The 23,106-nt window shown below is 29.3% G+C and overlaps 1 protein-coding gene across 4 annotated transcripts in view; it reads right to left on the reverse strand.

Annotated features, from left to right (window-relative positions):
* The window catches only part of LOC107451513 (LIM domain-binding protein 2), a 207,950-nt gene extending 185,266 nt beyond the window's left edge, over positions 1–22,684 (reverse strand). For all 4 annotated transcript variants that reach the window (XM_043041487.3, XM_043041486.3, XM_043041484.3 and 1 more), the window contains exon 1: positions 22,461–22,684. The gene's annotated coding sequence lies outside the window, so the exon portion shown is untranslated. The remainder of the gene's footprint in view (positions 1–22,460) is intronic.
* Positions 22,685–23,106: the final 422 nt, after the last annotated feature.

Genomic DNA, 23,106 nt, shown 5'->3' on the forward strand with positions numbered 1-23,106 from the left:
TAATGAGATGAAGTTCAAAAGTAAGATTTCAAGGAATACGCAATTGAAGTTGGAAGAATCGTATGTCCTACATGTCACGCAATTCTGTATTAGTAATTGTCACTCCTCCAATAATGCAAATTTTAAAAATCTATTAAATAAATTATTTTTCGAACTACTTAAAATACATATAAGCTTTCATTAAATATAAGAAAGAAATGTTCGATTTCTAAAAAATTCAGGGTCCCCCATTAAGTATTAGCCTAAAAAAATCGAATGATAAACTTTTTTTTTGAATTTAACAAAGATATGCAATGCACTTTTTATATTTAACAATGACGAACAATATTTTTTTTTAAAATTTTACAATTATGAACAACTCCGAAAATATAAGAGATGAAAAAAATCAAGAAGTTCTGGAAAAGTCTGCATTCAGTCCGTTATCACCCACTTTTTTGAAACTATTTTTAAAACTCTATATTTACGTTTTTGTAATCTATCAAAACATTCTAAAAATGTTTTAAATGACGCTGCAAGAAAAGATACTACACTAATAATAATGAAACGGGGAAAAAAGACTTATTGAAAAGTTTATATCACACTTAATTCATAAATGGATATGTTAAAATTTTACCTCTCACGGTAATTTATTTTTTTCTCAGAGATTTAAACCAGACAAACCTATTACAATACCAAACCTATAACAATTACCTAACCTGATGAGACCTGAGATTATAACCTGACAAACCTATTACAATTGCCAATACATTAAATATAACATTCATGATAAAGAATTCTTTAAGCATAATTCTTAGTCCTTCGATTTACAAAGCTTAAAAAAATTACTATAATATATATATATATATATACTATATATATATATATATATATATATATATATATATATATATATATATATATATATATATATATATATATATATACTATATATATATATATACTATATATATATATATATATACTATATATATATATATATATACTATATATATATATATATATACTATATATATATATATATATATATATATATATATATATATATATATATATATATATATATATATATATATATATATATATATATATATATATATATATATATATATATATATATATATATATATATATACTATAATATAAAAAAATACTATAAAAAAACATGGTCAAAAATACCGAAATGGCAAAATTTGCTGTGCTGGCTCTCAGGGAACGCTAAAAAGCTTCTTAATTTTTATCAAAGTACTTCGTTAATAATTTTGGTAAAAATTAACAATAAACACGAGGCTGTCAAGGAGGAAAATATATACATTTAGCGACTTAAATTAAGATTGACCACAGTTAAAGAGCTTTGTGGATGAAGGTATTAATTGACGTTTTGAAAAAGAATGAGATTTCTCAGGGGAAAATCTCATTTTAGTCTCACTTAACTATTCAATTAATTACTCAATTATCATTTAATTATTGATTTATTCGAAGCAAGTAGGTTTAAAAAGATTTTATTTTAGTCTAATTTAAGTATACAATATTGATTTACTTTGCCTCGTTTTTAATTTTAAAGGTTTAAAAGGAGAAAGATATACAATGACAATCCTTGAATATTTTGGTGTGAAAGATATTTCCAAAAGCATTTGGCAACAAACATTCGATGAGTAAACTTAGAAAATATGTCTTTCAGTAGTAAATTAGAAAGCTATGACTGCAAATGCAGAGGAACAAAGAGTTTAAATGAATATTACAATTCTTCAAAGTGAAACAAAAAGCCTAAAGATGATCTTTATTTTCTATTATAAACATATAAACTCATTAAAACATAAATAAACTAAAATTTTATTTAATTTCAGTTCTTCTATTGCTAGCTTGAGAAGTTTTCACAAAGTATAAAGTTTATCAGTTAAATATTCAATTATTATTAATATGCAGTTTTAGGTTATCGTTTTATGTTCGACAATTTTAAAACTAAATTAATCTTACTAACAGTTCTTGTTGCATTGAAGCTTGATTTCAAATTTTAACATATTTCAATTCATTACAATATAATTCAAAACTCAGAATTCAAGTTTGAAACAAACATTCTTTGTATATTATGATAGCGATATAAAAGGTGTTGATATCTAATAGAATTTCCCAGTTTGATATTTCAAATGATAGTTTATTTCGTTTCGTAAAAATAAATTACGAAAACCAAAGTACAGTCTTATTCCTAAAGGTAAATTAAGTAGAAATTTGATTAATTATGTTAATCCTGAATAGCGAAGCAAACATATATCAAATATTAATTATTTATAACAAATTTTTCAACTTCAAAATGAAACAGAGCTTTTCAAGCAAATATTTTCCAAATTAAGTTTATTGATTTCTTAGTTTCGCTAAGTTTTCGGTTTTAAAGCAATATTATATAGAAATATTTTATCAAACAATTATTTTCGCAACAGAGTTTCTTTCAACTAAAGTAAATTTTCAAAACTATTTCAATGATTGATTTCCCAAACTAAATAATTTATAACTTTCCGCAAATTACAAGTGGACGCAAACGCAATTTTTGAGTAATATATAATATTACTGAGTAATGTAAATATTATTTTGAGTTATATAATATTATATTGTGTAATATTTTGCATAATACAAACTTAATTTTTGAATAATATTTTGAATAATGCAAACTTAAAATTTGCGTAATATATTGTGTTGTACTTTAGACCGATTTAGACTTTTTTTATTTACTTTTTAAGCAAAATATACAAAATATTTCAACTTACAAATCATGTGAGCAATATATTATACTTTAGGTGTAATAATATAACGATTACTGCATTGATTACTTGTAAACTACATACACTTCAGCAAAAAAATGGATGTTACTTATTAGATAGCACTAATAAGTGTTTTTATTTCTTAACTTGTAAATTGATTGAATTTGGATATTCATGTAACTAAATCTTATTTTTCATGTAATCTGCTTCAGCTAAAATGAATCGATTTAATCATAAAGTAATACCAAACAATATTTTATTGGAATCTCTTAAAATACATAGTCTTACTAAAAATATAAAGTTTTTTATATTGCTACATGGGTTTATTACACATATCTAGGGCTGTCAAAAGTATAATACTAAAATTGGTCTAAGGTACAGTACTTGAACAGGTCCAACTTATTAACCTCAATATAAAAGATTACACATTCATCAAAATTTAAGTGACATTTTTATTATTCAATTGCTTTTATAGTTTAATCAACATATTTTTACCAGAAAGCTTGTCTTTTAAATTTTCTCAAAGCTCATATATTATCACTATAAAATCTCGGTCAAATTGTAGTCTAAAATTAAAGGACTTGGGGCAATAAAACGATTAGCCATATTTTAAATTTTTTCTGCGGAGAAAGGGGCCACAATTTTTATACATGCGATAAATTGTTTCTGTACCTATCTAGAAGCAATAGCAAGAAAAAGTACAATTTAAAAAAAATTGTCCTTGGAAAAATAGTCATTTATTATTATTCCACCACAGGCAAATTCCACCATATTATTATTCCACCATAGGTACACATAGAAACAATTCTGGGGAAATTACCGTACTATTAGTAATGACATTTCTGCTTAAAAAAGAAAAAAAAACATGTTTTTGGTTAATAAAACCAAAATATGAGATATTTAAACCATTCATTTGGCAATTTTTTAGTTCATACTTTAGCAATTAATTTGGTTTTCAAAATTATAGATCGCATTACCATACATTTAGTAAAAATGTGAAACTGAAAATTAAATTGAACCGAAAAAATGGTATTTATACCATAATCTAAGGTGTCACAGTAAGATTACCAAATATTTCCACATTTACTAAGTTTTATCACATATTATAAAGAATATTTTATTTTTAATTTTACTGAAATCATTACCAAAGAGCTTCGGTAAAACATACCGAGTTTTCTGGTTTTCTCAATAGTGCCAAAAACACGGTTAATTTTGCCATATTCTGGCAGTTTTGACCATACTTTTTTTCTCAGTGAAGAAATACAGTATTTTCCAATGCATATTTCATTCTAGCTATTTCTTCACACATTAAAATAACTTGAGAGTATTTTTAATGCTATTTTCGCTTTAAAAGTGCCTTTTAGTGAATTATAGGATCGAATTATAAGTCCGATTATATGATAGAATAAACTAAGACTATAACTAATTGCATTTATACGCAATAGCACTTAAACCAAATAATAATGAAAGTAACCCAAATTAAGAAAAAGAACTTGTTCAAAAAACAATACTATAATGAGTTTACTTAAAAAAACTGAAAAAAAAGAAAGATGCTTTTTAATTTGGTAGGAAGTTAAAATTTAAACAAACAAGTTTTTTCAAAGAAGTTTGCGATGAAATCAACTTTATTAAAGCCTAGTAAATAAATGAAAATAATATTTAATTGGATAACTTTTTGCTCTAACAATAATTTTAGATATTGAAGCAAAAAAAAAAATTTTTTAAACAAATAGTGTCCAGATCCTTGAACTCCTTGCAGACTAAAAACATATACTTAAAATAAGCGCGATTCTGTGATTTCGTACTTCAAACAAAAAAGTTGAATACAAAGAGGAATACACACCTGGTACTTAAAATAAGAAAATAAAGTTAAAAAGCAAAAAGTAATCATCTTTCTCTTTCAAAAGCTACTCATTATATTACAAATAATACTCCATTTATTTAAAGGCATTTCTTCTAAACTCATACGTTCGTTTTGTGTTTATATTTTATGTTGTTACTCTTGTAGTTGCTCTTTTTTCAGTCAATTTGATGGAATTTCTCGTAAGAGAACATTTGTCTTGTCAAGAAGAAAGGGCATCAAGAAAAACCATTTAAGCTTCGGTTAGATTTCATCCATTTTTTTTTTTTTTTTTTTTTACTTTTTCATTCTTTTCCTTATTCGATAATCTGGGTTGGTGAAAACTGTTTTCCTATCAACATATAACAACTCTGAAAAATGAATCGTGGGGGCAAATTGGAGAGTCAAAAATGAATGAAGAGCGAGCTCTTACTCTCATCGACTCGGTAAAGTAAATTGAAGTAGTACTCAGAGTTATATTAAGAGTTCCCCGAAGTACATTAATACTGAGATGGAATCGGCTTTCTTTTTTCTTAGTTTCGGACTTACGTACCTGTGTATTTTAAAGTAAACTATTTAATTTCAAACACAGATGCTTTTGATCTAAGGGAAAATTTAACTTTTGTTTTGAAATTAATTAATAGGAGTTTCTTTTTATCTTGTTCAGAAAAGTATATGTGGTATTGGTTTGGTAGGCTTTATACGGTTTAATCTGTCTTTTGTTAGAGTTAATATTTTATTTTGTTTCATGGATTTATTTTTGAAATGACCTAGTAAATCTGCCAAATATTGGATTAATGCCCAAGATGTAGTCTCATAATAGTAAAAAAAATAATTTAAACTCTGGTTTTGAGTAAAACCCATTTGTGTTTCTTTCTGATTTCCTTCTAACTCATTATGTATTTTAACTCATTACTTGCTTTTGATCTAAGGGAAAATGTAACTTTTGTTTCGAAATTAATTAATAGGGGTTTCTTTTTTTTTTATCTTGTTCAGAAAAGTATATGTGGTATTGGTTTTGTAGGCTTACACGCTTTAATCTGTCTTTGGTTAAGAGTTAATGTTTAATTTTTATCAGTAGATTTTTTTAAAATGACCTTTGAAATCTGCTAAATATTGGATTAATGTCCCAGATGTAATCTTTTAGTACTAAAAGAAAGTAAACTTTGGTTTTGCGTAAAAACCATTTGTGTTTCTGTCTGATTTCCTTCCAACTCATCATTTGTTTTGCCCTGAATGCGCTTTGCCTATCAAAAAATAAGATTTTTGAAAAATGAATCATGGGGGTGATTTGGAGAAACGAAAATGAATGAAGAACGAGTTGTTACTCTCATAGACTCGGTAAAATAAATTGAAGTAGTAATCAGAGCTATATTAAGAGTTATCGGAAGGACATCAATACTGAGATTGAATCAGCTTTCGTTTTTCTTTCTTTTCTTTTGAACTTACTTACTTACCTGCATTTTCAAGTAAATTATTTAATTTCAAATACATATGATTTTAATCTAAAGGAAATTTAAATTTTCTTTTCTGAATTAATAAATAGATGTTTCTTTTTAATCTTGTTAACTAAAACATATTTGGTATTAGTTTTACAGACTCATTATGGTTTAATTTGTCTTTTTGTGGAGGAAATCCTTCTTTTTAAGCATTAAAATGTTTTTAAGTAAACAAATAAAACGGTCAAATATTAGATTAATGTCCAAATTGTAAGCTTATGTAAGCAAGGATTTTAAGCTTTAATTTTTTGCAAAAACCATTTGCATTTCCGACTGGCTTCATCAATCGTTTTTCCATGAAAATTTTTTGTTCATTAACATGCAAAAACTCTGAAAGATGAATTGAGGGGGTATATTGGATAGTTAAAAATGAATGAAGAGCGTGCTCTTACTCCATCGATTCGGTAAATTGAAGCAGTACTCTGAGTTATATTAAGAGTTCCCCGAAGTGCATTAATACTGAGATGGAATCGGCTTTGTTTTCTCTTTCTTCCAACTTTGCTTTGTAACTTTCGGATTTACGTGCCTGCATTTCAAAGCAAACTATTTAATTTCAAATAAAGATGCTTCTGTTCTAAGAGAAAATATGACCGTTCTTCCTAAATTAATTGATACTGGTATCTTTTCTTTTCTTGTTCACAAAAATATGTTTAGTATTTGTTGAAAAACTTATAGTGTTGAATCGGCCTTTTACAAAAGTTAGCTCACGTTTACTTTTAAGATACAAGCATTTTGAAGTAACCAAATAAGTAACGGCCAAACAGTGGATGAATATCCAAAATGCAGCTTTAGTTAACAAATAATTGAAGTTTCGCTTACAGTGCAAAAGAAAACAATTCATAATCAGTTTTCTCGTCATCTTCATTACTTTTTTTGACTTAGTTATGACGATATTTTTAATAATTTTTACTTATTTTTAAAATTAGGAAAATACAATAAGTGATAATCACAATTTATCTTAATAAACTGCGTTATTCTACCCAATATTTATTAACCATGCGGTCTATTTACTTTTAAAATGACGTATAAGATATTTTCTTCTTAATTTAAAATTATTAAATATTAATTATTTTGATTCCACAAGATCATCTGTAAAAAAGTATCCATTTTGCAGAAAAAAAACGAATGATTGATTAATTTATTTGTTCAGAAATTTATTAATTTATAAATTAATTTAATAAATGCAACATAGAAGAAATTTCTTATTTAAATTCCCTGCAATCGTATTGTTATAAAGCAAAGCATCTCTATTATGTATATATATATATATTCTGACACTCTAAATACAAGGAAAAATGTGCTGTGATGTTTTTATAAGTAATAAAAATAGTTACAAAAAAATCTGTTTGATTATCGAAAGTATATTTGTACTAAATTATAAAATACAAAAAATGTAATTTGAAATTTTCTTCATTCGTATTCAAAACATTTATGAATAATTTAATTTGTAAATTAACGAAATTTCATAGATGAATAACTGTTTCTTTTAAATCTAAATCACTACTAATAAATGCAAATTCAAAACATTATAGTTTGGAAGTGAGCCATGTTCGGAATATTTCATCATTAATGCAGAAAAAGACACTGATGTTCATGCTGTATTTCATAACCACAAATAATTAAAATCCTAAATATAATATTTAAACTTATTTTGACCTAAAATAATACAAAATACCAAAACAAAAGTAAGAAAAATATGTTTAATAAAATTTCTGCGTCAATGCGTTAATTCAACACAGTAAAAAATTTTTGACGAAATGATTCTCAAAATTAACGAAATACCACTCAAGAACAGATGAGTAGTCAAGAAGGAGAGTTTTATTTTTGAGAGTGGCTATGTAGTTTTCTAAGATATTTTCAGTCGTGAAGAATCTTTTTCATTGACAAATTATGAAATCGTAATCAGTAGCATATTGATAAAAATTTGGATATAAAGTGTTTTGTTTAAAAAAAAAAACACTTCGACTCATAACTTTTGCCAGACAACCTTCAAGTACTACTTCCTTGCATTTTAGACATTGAATGCATCCTGCAATGCTTTTAAATAAAACCATTTTATTTCATTTTTCTGTAGTAGTTATCTTAAGCCTTTCCAGCTATTTTGATTTATAAATTACATCTATTTAAATTTCATTATTGGCAACTTTATTCATAGTTTCCATAATTAATGCGGAAGGACAGGAGATGGTACTTGAAAAAGTGCTGAGGAGGCCTTCACTTTGATGACTACCTATGGTAAATAATCGCTTTCGAACATAAACAATGTAGCATGAATTTAAAATAAAGTAGTTTTATTTTTCAGAAACCATACATTTGAAAAATGATCCAGCAAGATTACGTTAATAGTCTTAGAAATATAAAAAATAAGAACTGAAAGCATCGCCTATTACGGGAAATGAAAATATTTCCACTTAAACTTGAATTTAAAACAGTGATAGAATTTTTATCAGCGGGTAAATTATAATCTTTCTGAACTATGATAGGGCAATTAGAAAGCATTTAAAATTAGGCTTTAAAACAAAACATTTTGATGAGGCATCATTAAAAAGAGATTGCTTTATATTTTGATGTAATAATATTTAGCAGTTAATTATCTAGAATTTCCCCATTAATTTTCTTTTTATCTTAATATCTTTACATAAATCATTATCAATTCTATCTCTTGTAGAGTTTATTTAGAGTTACTTTTAAGTTATTAAAATTTTTAATTGAGATCATAATGATCTTTTAATGATGAGCTGATGAACAGAAATAATTCTACTTTAATGATGGGCATTTAAAGTAAAAAATAGCCTACAAATGATAATTTGAATAGAATTTTTGATTGATATTTTTCTTTAAAAAAACTGCTTTATAATACTCCACCTATTCTATAACAATATTCTTTTATTTATATGTATTTAAAATAATTTAAGTTATGATTTAAGTTAGACGTTAAGTTTTTATTATTTTTAATCAACTGAACAATAAGGATTTGTTTTCATCTCAAGAATGTTAAATGTCATGAATGACTGAATGAATGCTAATGAATGAATGTTAAATGAAGAAGTGTAAATGTCTACGATAGTTTGCAAGTTTACTATTTCTAAGTTCTATGTATAAATTAAAAAATACGAAGAGGATATTAGTGGGTAAAACAATAGCATAGCGCTTTCATTAGAATCCATATATTATGGACTTTTAATAAAGGCGTTTACTTTTACCATTTCTTAAAAAAATGGAATACTCATTAAAGACTTTTTTTTAATTTTATGCAACGGAGCAAGGTAGCTTTCAAACGGAGCTTGCAAAATAATGAGGTTATTATGAAATATGTTTAAAAAAAACTACTTAATTTCATTTTACTTATGGTTCTTAATTTATATAAAATGCATTATACTATTCAGATTCAGTTAAAATATGCACAAAAGTGTCAAGAAAAAAAGAAATAAAATTAAAACTATCCACTTAATTATCTATCCTTTTATTAAAAAAACCTCTGATAAGATTTCAAAGCTTTCATTTTGCAATTTCTAAATCTATAAATCTTATTTTAATAAGAAATAATAAATCTACAATTAATAATAAATAATCCTTATCAAATGATTATAGGACTTTTGAGTTTCTAAATTGTTATGTAGCCAAATTTGCAGACTATAAAAGTCAGGGTGTTAACATGTGACATTATTTGGAACTAATATATAAAAAGTAGTGAGCTAGTTTGAAGCCGTATTTGATGCTGATATGAAAGAAAGTATGGAGCTAATTTGAGAGAGTATGACGGGCTAATACAAGACCAATTATGGGAAAATTTGTAACAGTGTTTAGGAATAATAGACACTATGTAAGTCTATGTTTGTAAGGGTTATATGAGACCTATATGAGGCTGAATATTACTATTCTTTCCTATTATCTAACTCATTAACTAAAAATTTGAAAACAGAAAGTGCTAATGCTTTTCTTTTTCCCTGATTAATTTTCATACGTCAGCATTGTATTCATACAAATCATAATACATTTGTTGTATTTCTATGCATCCTTGTTTATTCTTTAGTTTAAGAATATATTACACATCTGGTTAAGAGTTGAAGATCGTGAGTTCGATTTTAACTCCTCGGCTTTATTTTTTGTTGCCTTATATCTTATGTCAGTATTGTATTCAGACAAATTATAATACATCTGTTATATTTCTATTCATCCTGACTGATTCTTTAGTTTGAGCATGGCTTACACATCTGGTTAAGAGTGAAATATCGCAAGTTTGATTTTGACTCTTTTAAAAAAATAATGATGAGTTTAAGCAACAACTTAAGAGTTAGAGATGAGTAAATAAATAATAAATAAATGAAATTAGGATAGTTATGCTCCACTAGGGATGCCATATGCCGCTATGGACGCTTAACTATTATGAACTGTTTCCTCGTATGCTTCGGACGAGTTCATAATCGGGAAACTACCCTAACCACCGCGTATGACGATATTTTCAAGCATGGGTTCCTATGCAATTTAAATTCTGATGATGTGTCCTAACACCCCTAGAAGTATATCACAAGACTTACGCAACCCCTGTTTTTAAATTTAGGCAAAAAGTAGCTTAATATTGCCATTTTAAAAAAAAACTAGCTTTAGGAACAAAACTAATATCAGATTTGAAAATCCCACACCCAAATTAGACAAGGTGAAGTATTTTTATAAATATATAAAAAATTTATTCACCAGTGTAATTAGTCTTAGATTTGTAAAAAAATAGAAGAAGTAACGCAGATTAATAAACGTCATTGTAGCTAATTTACTTATTAGTTATATTACTTATTTATTTTTTAATTAATTTATTTATTTTTGAAAACGAACTTACATCAGTTTAAAAATTAAGAACCCATATTCCTAAGAATTCAAGATATGAAAATATTTGCGTTTAAAAATGTCCAATACATTCTATGTAAAATCAGACTACCTCTGAATAAAAATAAGAAAATGTATAAACCTGCCTAAACAGACAGAAAAAAGGGAGAGGACAAGTATTTTTATGGAAACATAAAGCATCTGAAAAGCGATTCAATAAATTCAAGAAGAGCATCTCCAAAACAGTTTTACAGCAGTAAAAACCACACTTATCCCTCTGGGAAGGAACTCAAAGTCAACTGATGCTGGGTGTCAAGAATAGAAGCAGGGTGAACTACTGAATCCAGATCTAAGAAGTCTATTTACTATTCAGTTCACGGACAACTCTTCTATCGGCTCCCTATAAACCTGAGAACATATCACTTTTTAAGATAAACGATTTACTTTTCAGACTTAAAAAAGTAAGGTAGCTTCATTTATTTTGCTGTTAACAAAGCAGATCGTTAATCCATCAATAACTGCCTAGCGATGGATTTTTTTATACATATTTTTCACGATGATTAGCAAATTATATTTTAAGTTTCTTTTAGTTAATTTTTTATTTACATCGAAAAAACTATATGATTTCCAGTGTTTTTTAACGCATTGGGATACGGAAATTATTTATAATCGGAACTTTGAGTTTTTCTTTTTTTTCTGTGACGCAGAAAGGGTTTGTTGGAAATTTCAAACAAGAAAAACCGTGATAATTGTGGTGAAATTATTGTGAATGCTATTTTAACAAAGACTATAGGGAATTACAGTTTTACTCAGCAGATATTATCGTGATTTATAAAAAATGCTCTTTTTTAACAAAGACTATAGTGAATTGCAGTCTTACTCAGTAGGTATCTTCGTAAATTATAAAAGATTTTTTTTTTCTTTTAAGATAGGGCTAATGAAGGCATCCTTGACAAAGATTATAGTGAATTAATTATTTTGAACGTCCTAGCAGTGTAGATTGCAGCAATTGATTCACAATAGTAAATACCAATTATTAATAATTACTTTCACAGCAAAGATCGTAAATGATAATAGATGCTTTTTAAAGAAAAGCTATAGTGAATTATAATGAATGCTTAGCTTTACAAAGATTAAAGTGAATGTTTCCTTATCAAAGACTGTAGGGAATGTTTCTTTAACAAAGTTTATTGTGAAGAGTAAATGCTTTTTTAACACAGATTATAGTAAATTATCGAATGCTTCTTTGCTATTCCACAATAAGTTATTAAAATAAAAGTGATTGGTAAAAAAAAGAACATTCAAAGAGGAACATTTTTAACAGACAAAATAGAAAGAAAAACCGTTTTCTTAGCAGAGCAAAGCGTGATAACATAGCACAATCTACGGATTGTGCTATGTTATCACATTTAATGTTTAAATGTTTAAAGGTATTTATTTTATGTAAGGGCCTTGATAGTCCAGAGATTAAAGAATCGGACTCCAGTCCGGAGGAGCCGGGGTTCGATCCATTGCTTTGCCAAGACATACCAAGTACTATGCGACATACGTGCTCCTAAAATGTGGGGAATCGAGTGGCTTGTGGTCTGTCACTGATTAGTACCGGTATCATGGGTACAGGGATCTGAAGAAAATTTCCTTCCCCTTCAAATCTATGTCTAAATTGAGGAAATGGTTGAGCGTATAAGTGGTGCTGCCATCTATCCTTGGGATTCTGAGCTAAGACATACTTCCACCCTGATGGTGCTCTTTTGTCAAGCGGAATGTGTACATACCTCTCTTAATTCGCAGAAGGCCAATGATTGGCAAGCTTGGTTTGTCCTACTGTCATTAGAGACAACATTCTATGTAACTATTTTAATATTTTTAAACATTTCATAGTTTATTAGTGGTTTTTTTAAACTTTATTCAATGAAACTTTTTTCGCAAATATCAGGAAAACTAAATTTCTGGAACATAAATATTTCTTTTAATCACTTTTGCAATGATCAAAATGACTAAATAACTTGAAAATAGATAAATATTTTTAAAAAAATCGTTCTCATAGGTCTGAGATCTACAAATTTTCTATTTTACTATTCATAAAAAGAATAATCAAAATTTTGTTAAATTTACTCAGCATGAAAATAATCTAAACTGTTTCCTACTTGTAACGTTTTTCTATACATCAACTCTCGTGCACAAAAATTTGAGTTTAAACGCGCTATGAAAGCCATAAAATTTTTATTCAAATAAATTATTCAAATGATATTATTCCTGTGGGTATTGAAGCAACATTTATGATATATGAATATAAAAAAATTTCATTTAGCTTCATAGGAAATGTAGCTTTTCAATAACATGATTTTTACAGCTTATTAAAGATATATTTTTAAAAAAATAAGTATTAATTCATAATCAAAAGATATCCATTGTTCAAAATACAACCGTTAATTTCTTGAAAAGCAAATAGCTAATGTCTCGAAATTTTTAAGAGGCATGGAAAAAAACAAGTTTACTTAATTGATTTCATTTCGTTTTAAATGCTGATTTTGTTTCATTATCAGGAATTTTTTCATTCTAATAAAATTGGTTGAAAACTTTTTTGAAAAAAACGTGGTAGTTTCCAATAATCACCGTAAAATAATAAATTATATACTGTTAGAAGTTACATTCTAAAATAACGGTATAATAACCGGAAACCGTTTACAACTAGTATGGTTAAAAAACCATGAATGCAAAACTATACAGTTTTTTTAACCATATACAACTAGCATGGTTTCCAGACTGCAAAAAGGAAATTTAACTGTATATTGGAACTAGACTTTTCGTTAGGCAATGGTCATTGTGATTGATTTTATCAAATGAACCGTGGAATATGGTTTAATTAGTTTATCTGGGTGTTTCGCTTATCGTAAGAGATGGGAAATACTAGACTTTTTGTGTTAAACACCTTTGTGGTGGTGCTATTTCCGCGGGAATAAGAGTATCGGTTTCTAATAGTCGAGTATCAAATATTGGGGAGTGCAATACCCTGGAAACTCTTCATATGTTGAAGGGAATAGAGGAAATATTGTGGTGTCAACGCTGGGAATCGAACTCCCGTTCTGACAGTCATGAGATTGACAGATTAACTTTAATTTGTATCCAGCAAGAAAGAATTAAGGGCTTCATTAGGTGACCTTAGTTGGTTGTTTAACAGTATTAGGTGAAAACAGTTAATAAACGGGTTTTTTTTCACAATTTACAGACCATCTTGTTTACGGTTATTCGGCTGTTTTGTTTGAATATGGCAAAATAACAATTGAATAAATTGTTATTTAACCATATTTTCCGAGAAATTTCTAATAGTATAATACATCTCAGGAATGTAGATAGAATTCAAACAGACCAAATCCGTAGAACCTATAAGGCAGCATATTTAATAACTATTGTATCGTAATTACAATAAGAAATAAATTATTTACGTTATTTTTAAATGACCAGTATAAATAAAAAACATATCAGCTCATTAATAACGTCAAACTCTTTAACATGTTAAAACACAGTTTAACTTCAAGTGTCATTAAAAAGTTAGATCAATACTTTTAACTTTTTATCCCACTTAAACTCCTGACGTATTAGAACTCTTGACATCTACCTTAACAAGCTAATTTTATTCTCCAAATTGTTACTGGAAAAATATTGCCGAGATGTTACTTCAAGATGTTGCTTCTTAAGTGTTATACACTACCCTACAATAAGGGAAGAGACACTTTCAGGTTTTGAACTTTTTTTAAATTTCTCAAGAAGTACTTAAAAGATTATTTTGTAATTTTAGAGGTGTTTAGTACATGCGATTTTTCATACTTAGCAATAAGATTAAAATCATTCACAGATTCGAAGACCTACAATAAATTATGAAAGAAAACAAGTATTTTTGAACATCCTATGCCAAAAAATCAAGAAAAAATTTTGTAACTTGAATCGATAACTTTGATTGTTTGTATTTTTTATATTTATTATTCAAATAGAGTAAATATTTATTATTCATTCTACATTTTTATAAAACATTAAATTTTCACCTTACGTTTTTTTTATATAACTTCATAAGTAATTAATGGAATTAAAAAAATTTTTTGGAGAAATATAAGATTAATTGCAAAATTTTTCATTTAAAATTTACGAATAAATCGCTAAAAACTGCAGAAGATGCGAGTATTTAAGCCAGTTCTTCATACTGCGCAAAAACAGAAAAAATTAAGTTTTTTTTTCACAATTTTGTAGGGGTAATTTTTAACAATGCAGGGGTTTCGTATTTGGTAACTAATGATAAAAGCTTGATTTAAATATCTTAAAAGTTTAAAAAGTTTCAAGCAATTTTCTAAGTAGTTTTAGTACTTTTTAAATGAAAGCTCAAAACGGTAAGGGGTTATCCACAAATTTCATTTCGTACTATTAGACAAGATTTATTAAAATGTGACCTGCATTGTGGGCGATCACTCCCCATAAGCGCATGCTCCCTTTTGGTTTCCTTTCTCTAGCCCATTAAAGTTTAGTTACCTGGCGATTATTGCAAGGTAGTATAATTTGTTATTAAATTTTGTCCCATGATACAAAAAAAATGTGAAAAACCCCTGACCGTTTTGATATTTCTCTTGAAAAGTACAAAAACTACTTAGAAAATTGCTTGAAACTTTTTAAATTTTTAAGATATTCAAATCAATTTTCTTTTATCAGTTGCCAAATACAGTTCACTACAAAATTATGATAAATTTCTTTTCAGTGTATGCGCTGTATAAAAGAATTAGCTTAATTACTCATAATTTGAGCAGTTTTTAAAAAAAAAATTTAAATTTTCAGTAGACAAATTTTGAAATTAATCTTAAATTGGTCCAAAAATTTTGTTCAATTCCATTGAATATCTATAAAGTTATAATGAAAAAACGTAAGGTGAAAAAATTAATATTTTATAAAAAAATGTCTACAGCTCCATAAATATTCATTCTAGGTTTACGAGACTCTATGCTTATTAAAAATCACAACTTAGGTAATCGATACATTTTACAAGGTTATTAATTTATTTTCTGGCATAGGGTGTTCGAAAATACTTGTTTTCTTCCGTAATTTATTGTAGGTTTCTGAAAGCTTTAAGTTGAAAGCTTTAAGTTTGATTGCTAAGTAGGAAAAATCGCATGAACTAAACATCTCTAAAGTTACAAAATAATCCTTTAAGCATTTCTTGAGAAATTTAAGAAATTGGCAAAAACTGAAAGTGTCTCATGCATAATTGTAGGATAGTGTATATGTGACAAAGATGTTCGAATGATTAAAGAATAAATTTGTATTTTATAAAACTAATCTAACATTTAAAACAAGTAAAACAAAATATCCAAATTAATTGAATCTTAGTTTTATAATTATTAAGCATCATAACATTACAGATAATACAATTCAACATTGATCCCTGTAATTTCTGATAGATTATTCTATCGAAATTATTTTAACAAGATCGTAATAAAAATATTTTAAAATGCATTTAATATTATTAACATAGCCCCCACTAACATTTTATTATTACATATTTATAATTATATATATATATATATATATATATATATATATATATATATATATATCCGGATGTATATACCTCTTATATGAAAAATTAAAAAGCATTTTTAAAAATCCATTTTTAAAAGGTTTTATTAAATTTTTTTTTAAATAAATTTTGAAATAATACAACTTAAACATTATCTGAGTAATTTTGATTTTTCAACAACCCAAAAAAGGAACTTTATAATTAAAAATATAATTTTTCAACTATTGTACAAGTAAAATAAATAAATCTCTTTAATTACAATCAATTAAATATACTTTTTAAATGCTTGTGTTCACTAATAAATTTTTTTAATAAACTAAATAAATCTAAAATAAAATAGATGATGTCATTTAAATTTTCTGGAAAGAGGAAAATTAATAACGATATTGAATTTTCAGAATATTAAGTTTAGTTCTTTTATTAAGTTTACCCAATATAGAAGTAAAGATTTTGATTTAGAGTAATTCATATTTTAATTTTTATGAAAAAAATATTGATATAAGAATCGATATATTTGTATGTAACTAAATAAAAAAATTCCCATACTAAATTTTTGTATTTTAAATATTTAATACTTTAAGCATTATTTAAAAATATTAATTTAGAAATCAATGAACAGTTAAACATTTAAGCCCATAATCTTTTGGGAAGCTCCCTATGAATCAATAATATTTTTTGTTTTATTTCTTTTTAATAGCTAAATGTGCGCACACCAAAAATATAAGAATAAATATGACATTTTGTGTGACTCAAATTGCATTCTAAACTAGATTTATTATTTGTGTAAAGAAAATTGATTTTTTTTATAATTTCTAGTTTTATACGGAAAAAAATTCTGGTAAAACTTACTTGTGTAGCAATAACATTTCCGGTTAAAGAAAAATTTAAAAAAAAAACATCATTCTGGTAATAAAATCAAAAAAATACAGTATTTAAATCTTTCATACCAGAAATTCTGTTTTTCATGTATATAGTTCTTATTAAATCACATTTAGCACTAAATGCAAATGAAAAGTAAATATAACCAAATAAATTGTTTTAATGTCATGGTCTAAGGTACCATGATATATCAACCAAATTTTATTACATTCACTACCAAACAGCATGGAAACAAAATTGTATTTTGTTTTTAATTTTACCAAAGTCATTACCAGGCACTTCGTTAAAAATAACCGAGATTTTTGGTGTTCCCATAGAGCCAGAAACACAGTAAATTTTAACATATTTTGGTAGTTTTGACATAGACATTTGCACGCCATATATATTCTCAACTATTTTTATGAGTTTCAAGAACCTCGTGGAGCTTTTGTAACTGAGCGAATTCCTTAGAATGTTTCTCCGTTCTACACCGTTTCCCTAGATAATAGCGTTAGAGGTACAAGTTTTTGCTTTTCATCGGGAAAGCAAGCAGGTTAGGAGACGCAAGCTTTTCTGCAGCAAAGCGAAATCTTGTGCAAAATGGAGAGGACAAAATATATAACTGTTTATTTTACTCTATATAGACTAAAATCTTACGCTACTTTATGCATTCGACACCTTAAACTAGTTATTTCTACTAATTTTTTTCGTAATTTATGCAATTGTTTAGAGAAAAAACGCACGTTTTACCAATTTCCATCTAAAAATGAAATTGGTTGTTAGATTTCATATCCATCGATATTTTTGAGAAGCATTTGTGGAACATAATTTCACTTTTAAAATAAAATAAAATAATAGGAATGCTGCGAGGTGAAGTAATGCATAGCTTTATGCTATAGAAGAGCCACCCAAGCATTGAAGGTTCAGTTGGATCACTTTGAAACATGTCACGCAGTGGACTGATCGTTAAGATACGGTTTCCAGCAGATCACCGAAGTAAAGCATCACTGGCTGCGATCAGTGTGCGGGTGGGTGACCACTTGAATCAGTCTGCATAGGGACCGAGGGTGTGCGGTATTTTCCTCGCTAACTGTTCTACCATAAAGTGCTCAACTTCGCATGCCGGTCGTCAGGCTACCGAAGCGGGGTTGCCATCCCCTCTGCAGAGGATCAAAATTGCGAGGGCATGTCTTCGGATCATCCTCAGGGATGTTTCCCAGACTGTCGCCAATAGCCCCTTGTGCAGCTCTAGTGCAACGTAAATGAACTACAACAACAACACTTTGAAACATAACAGGGTGCCTGTCTGCATTCCCAATCGATCTATTAACATAATTTTTATTTATTTAAGAAATCTGATGCTTACTGAGTTCACTTTTTATTATTTTTCTCATCTACATCCTTGAAGAAAAAATTCATTCTTAGATTGATTTTTATTGTCCATACACATCTCCATACACACGGAGAACATACTTTAGTACCAGTTTAATACTCGAACCCTCATACTAATTTGGTACTCGAACCCGTAACTTTCTAAATTCTTCCGAAAAATGTTGTTTCCCCATCTAGTAATTTATGCACTTTCACTTAGATTTTCTAGATTAAGGTATATTGTCTTCGTCCAACCTGCAGTTGATTTCTTTTGTATTTCTTGGGGCTGTGGGGGGTTTGATTGTTTGCAGCAATATACCACCAATCACTAAAAGTGCTCCCGCACAGACTGCATGGTAATGCCCCCCTGACGGAGTTGCCATGTATGTTAGTCGTTTGATACATTATCAACAGGCTTAGTCGGCTATATGAGATGAAAATGACATTTGTTTGGCAGAAAAAAATGCGTTTTATTGAGCATTTGGGTACTAAAGAAAAAAAAACACAATTTGTGCATATGAGAAAATCAAATAAAAAACGCATTTCCTTAAAAAAAATCGGTTTTAATAGGGGATATGATTTCCCCGGATGGCCAGCATTGTTGAACACCCCTGAGGCATCGAGTCAGTGAGGTTATTAACGAATAGCTGGGCCATTCTGTCCACTCCACAAGAACAGCTCTTTCCAGTTCTTGGAGAGTTTGTAGGGGTGGAAGGCGTCCAGCAATTTGTCTGCCTAGAATGTCCCAAACATGTTCGATTGGGTTCATGTCCGGAGAACACGATGACCAATTCATTCGTATGGTTCCTTCCTCCAAAAGAAAATCATTCACCAAGTTAGCACGATGTGGCCTGCAGTTGTCGTCTATTAACATGAAGTTATCTCCAATTGCTGCAGCGTAAGAGACTGCAATAGGTCTCACGATCTCATCCCTATATCTGCGACTGATCAGAGCTCAATTTCGAATGATATGGAGATCGGTTAGACCATCAATGGAGATGTCAGCATTGACCATCACTCCCCCACAGCCATTATTTCTAGTGCCACGGAGCCTCCAGATGAAAATACGCCTATGATCAAAATGGACAGAAAAACGGGACTCTCCAGTTCACATGTTCTGTTGCCCACTCCCTGTCGTAGCGATGATGTCTTGCTGTTAACGTGACACACACCATTGGTCGGCGAACATACAGACCTACAGCGTGAAGGTGGTTTCGGACAGTTTGTGGTGTCAGAAACTGTGGTGTAAGTAGCCGAGCAAAGGTCTTGTTGAGGAAGAGTGTCATTCATACTTCGGTGTCTCCGAGTCGTGATTGTTAAATAACGGTCTTCATTGGGCGTTGCGGCACGTCTACTCCCTTGACCTGATCTTCGGCCTACATTTGCAGTCTCCCAAAAGCGGTTCCTGATCCTGGAAATCACACTTTGTGATACTCCAATGGCTTCTGCTACTTCGGCTTGAGTTTGGTACCCCTCTAACCGGTTTAATGATTTCGTTAAGGCACCGCACTCATCGAAACAACGCGCTTACTGAATGTCGATCATTCTTTTCTGATTTGGCTTGTGTTAAGTTGAATGCCAAATCAAATTCGCTGCCGCTAAAGATTCGTCATTGACGTCGAACTCAAAATTTGCATCGAAGATTGAAAATAGGAAAAATTTACATTTGTGACTCTCTTCTTCCATTTTATGTACAAAAAAAAATTTGCCCATACCATTATTTTATTCAAGACTTACAATATCCTTCAATAGTTTTCAGCAGTGTGATTTGATTTGTTTAATTTGTTCATTTACGTCGCACTAGAGTGGCACAATGGACTATTGGCGACGGTCTGGGAAGCATCCCTGAGGATGATCCGAAGACATGCCATCACAATTTTGATCCTCAGCAGAGGGGATGGCACCCCCGCTTCGGTAGCCCGACGACCTGCACGCGAAGTCGAGCACTTTACGGTAGAACAGTTTAACGAGGACCAATACCGCACACCCTCGGTCCCTACGCAGACTGATCCAAGTGGTCACTCACCCGCACACTGACCGCAGCCAGTGATGCTTGACTTCGGTGATCTGCTGGGAACCGTGTCTTAACGATCAGTCCACTGCGGGACCAGCAGTGTGCATTTAATATATATATATATATATATATATATATATATATATATATATAGATAGATAGATAGATAGAATGCGTCATCAAGAGAACTAGTTGCGTCTCGTTCTCCCATTAAAAAAATTTTCTATTTTTGTTTTATTAATCTCACTCTTTTTAACAGACGACGTCATAAAGACTGCAGGGTATTTTTTGGTTTCTCTTAATACGCATAATTTAAGAATATTTATGGCTCTTTCTAAAGGATCTCTTTCTGTTTCTTAAAATTAATAAGCGAAATCTATTTCAAACTATGAATTATTATAGAAATAATCGTATGAGACATTCTATATTACAGAGATAATAAGAGTAAAACTCAAACAAATTAAACCAATTTTATGCATTTCGGGCTTTTGATATATACCTTAAATAGACCTAAGTTACTTTTGAAAGAGAAATACTCATTATTTCTTAGAAAGAAGAGAAGGGATTTCAAATTAAATCAATACATTTTGCTCTGTGGTTTGCTAAAAATAATCCTCAAAAGATTGAACTTTAAGCATCATTATCACTGTACATTTCTCGTGTTTCTTATGTTCTCATAATTTTCTTATATTTCCAAATTTATTATTATTTCCAAATTTAGAGAACCTTTTTTTAAGTTTAAGATTTAAAAAAGAAAAAAAACTTCGGTTACTTTTCCGTACATCAAAATAACTTTTTTTCGAAGAAATTCTAGACAGAGTAGCTTTTTCCACAAATTTGTCCAAGTAATTTTTAATTTTAAAATAGCCTTTAGACCATTTTAAAAGCCAAATGGACTGCATTACATTTAATAATAAATTAATTAGCCCAATCTTCAAAGTGTTTTCGGGAGGAATCACTACGATTTTTATGTAAGTAGCAAAATTTTTATATGTTTTGCGGTCATATCTATTTGAAATTCCGAAATCTTTCTAAGTATCTATCAGGAAATAATATTAGGGTGCAGTTTGATGTAAGCAGAGCCTTTGGAAAAATTTAGTTTATCAATATATTGTCCAACGCCTTTCAATGGGAAACTTGACACATTTGAATTGTAATGAAAAATCATAATTCTAACCCAGAAGCTAAATTTGAATTATTTTAATACCTAATAAATCGAATTTAAAATGAATAGAATATACAGTACGATAGAATGGAATGCATAATACGATATGCAACATTGAATAGCATTATTAAAAATATAATTAGTTGTATTCAAAGTTATTCAGCCATATATACCAATCAAGGAAAGTGATAGCATCTTTGACAATTGTTAATAGATATGCCAAATATGAAGTGTTTCTTGATCGTTCCGCAAAAGGGCGCGCACCACGTGTTAGAGGAAACTAGACTGGACAATGTTTTCTTTTTCGTCATTCAAAACATTGGGGGAAAAGTGTGTGATTGTTTTTGCCGCTGAACCCAAAGGTCTATCCCATCCCTAAGAGGAACTGTAGCCGGAGTATTCGAGAGCGAATCCCGCTCGATAAAATTCCACTCGCAATGAAATTCTTCATTTTTTTTAAAATGATATAAAATATTTTAAAAAATAAAAACAAAAATAAAAGAATGACATTGAAGGGTTTAGAAAGTTGTGGTTGTAGTCCTGCATGCTGGGAAATAGAAACAATCGAAAACTACTTACTTTGTATGAAGTGAAAGAGGGGCAGACTACCATAGCTATTAGTGTCGCGTAGTTCTTTGCAGGCTTTCTCCAAGCAGATCGGAGGCTTGCTTCAGTTTGAATAGAGTTCCAAGCTGCGCGAACAGACTTCAAAGCGCGTCGATGCGCGCGGCGTTTTGCGCGTGGAGAGTAGAAATCATTTGAAATGCAGCTCCCACTAACAGATCGGCTACTGGTCGCATATCTGCATGCAAGGACCCCTCCTACCGAGATTCTCTTCCCCCCGGGGTGTGTTTCCCCACCCCCGCTTTTTACATCCACCTGATTCTTTCTCCCTCCTGAAGTCTACCCCCCCCCCTCACCACGCTAACAAGAGGCCTGGATTTTTATCTTCTTTTTTTAATTTATTCAGCGTCTTTGATAGTGGGAGAGGAGGGCTGCTGGAGTTGGGGGAAGGGAGGGACTGCTTCTTCTTTTTCCTTGTTCTTTTCTATTTCTCTTCCCGCATCCCTCTCTTCTATCCATCCACCCCAACCACACCTCCCCTGCCACCCACTCTCCCGGAATTCTGCATTTGAATAAATATTCGGAAACACCACATACAAAGATACGCGAGGAAATTAATTGGGGAGGTGCAAGATTCACCGCATGCATAGTTTTCCCTTTG

This window comes from Parasteatoda tepidariorum, chromosome 11, assembly GCF_982258835.1.
Source record: "Parasteatoda tepidariorum strain Cologne lab strain chromosome 11, Ptep-v5.0, whole genome shotgun sequence".
Taxonomy (NCBI): domain Eukaryota; kingdom Metazoa; phylum Arthropoda; class Arachnida; order Araneae; family Theridiidae; genus Parasteatoda; species Parasteatoda tepidariorum.